At 29.3% G+C, this 1,928-nt stretch overlaps 1 protein-coding gene across 1 annotated transcript in view; it reads right to left on the bottom strand.

Annotated features, from left to right (window-relative positions):
- The window catches only part of LOC122573644 (band 7 protein AGAP004871-like), a 34,891-nt gene that overhangs the window by 10,809 nt on the left and 22,154 nt on the right, over nucleotides 1-1,928 (bottom strand). The window lies entirely within an intron of this gene.

Here is a 1,928-nt window from a genome sequence, read left to right as displayed (position 1 = left end):
ATAACGTAATGCTACATAACGTTATACGTTATATCGTAATGCTACATAACGTTATACGTTGTACCGTAATACTATGTAACGTTATACGCAATAACGTAATACTACATAACGTTATACGTTATAACGTAATACTACATAACGATATACGCTATAACGTAAAGCTACATAGCGCTATACGTTATATCGTAATACTATATAACGTTATACGTTGTAACGTAGTTCTACATAACGTTATACGCTATAACGAAATACTACATATCGTTATACGTTATATCGTAATACTACATAACGTTATACGTTATATCGTAATGCTACGTAACGTTATACGGTATATCGAAATACAACATATCTGTATACGTTATATCGTAATACAATATAACGTTATACGTTATATCTTAATACTGTATAGCGTCATACGTTATATCGTAATACTACATATCGTTATACGTTATAACATATTACCTTATAAGGTTATACGTTATATCGTAATCCTATATAACGTTATACGTTGTAACGAATTACTACATATCGTTATACGTTATATCGTAATGCTATATAACGTTATACGTTATATTGTAATGCTAGGTAACGTTATACGGTATATCGAAATACGACATATCCATATACGTTATATTGTAATACCACATAACGTTATACGTTATATCTTAATACTGTATAACGCTATACGTTATATCGTCATACTACATATCGTTATACGTTATATCGTATTACCATATAAAGTTATACGTTATGTCGTTATAGTACATGACGTTATACATTATATCGTAATACGACATAACGTTATACGCTATAACGTAATGCTACATAACGTTATACGTTATATCGTAATGCTACATGTCGTTATACGTTATATCGTAATACCATATAACGTTATATGTTATATCGTAATACTGTATAACGCTATACGTTATATCGTAATACCACATATCGTTATACGTTATATCGTAATACTACATATCGTTATACGTTATATCGTAATACCATATAACGTTATACGTCATATCGTAATACTATATAACGTTATACGATAGAACGTAATATTACATAACATTATACCTTATGTCGCAATACAACATATCGTTATCCGTTATATCGTAGTACCATATATCGTTAGGCGTCATAACGCCACACTACATAACGTTATACGTTATATCGCAATACCATATAACGTTATGCGTTATATCGTAATACAACATATCCATATACGTTATATCATAATACAATATATCGTTATTCGTTATATCGTAATACTACATATCGTTATACGTTATATCGTATTACCATATAACGATATAAGTCATATCGTAATACTATATAACGTTATTCGCTATAACGTAATACTACATAACGTTATTCGTTATAACGTAACACTACATATCGTTATACGTTATAACGTAACACTACATAACGTTATACCTTATATCGTAATACAACATATCGTTATACGTTATATCGCATTACCATATATCGTTAGACGTTATAACGTAACACTACATATCGATATACGTTATATCGTAATACTATATAACGTTATACGGTGTAACGTAGTACTACATAACGTTATACGTTATATCGTAATACTATATAACGTTATACGTTGTAACGTAATACTACATAACGTTATACGCAATAACGTAATACTACATAACGTTATACGTTATAACGTAATACTACATAACGATATACGCTATAACGTAATGCTACATAACGTTATACGTTATATCGTAATACTATATAACCTTTTACGTTGTAACGTTATACTACATAACGTCATACGTTATAAGGTGATACCACATACCGTTATGCGTTATAACATATTGCCTTATAAGGTTATACGTTATATCGTAATCCTATATAACGTTATACGTCGTAACGAATAACTACATATCGTTATACGTTATATCGTA

Source organism: Bombus pyrosoma, linkage group LG2 (genome assembly GCF_014825855.1).
Source record: "Bombus pyrosoma isolate SC7728 linkage group LG2, ASM1482585v1, whole genome shotgun sequence".
Lineage (NCBI taxonomy): Eukaryota > Metazoa > Arthropoda > Insecta > Hymenoptera > Apidae > Bombus > Bombus pyrosoma.
Note: the sequence above shows the minus strand (reverse complement) of the source record. Positions and strands in the feature narration are given on the sequence as shown.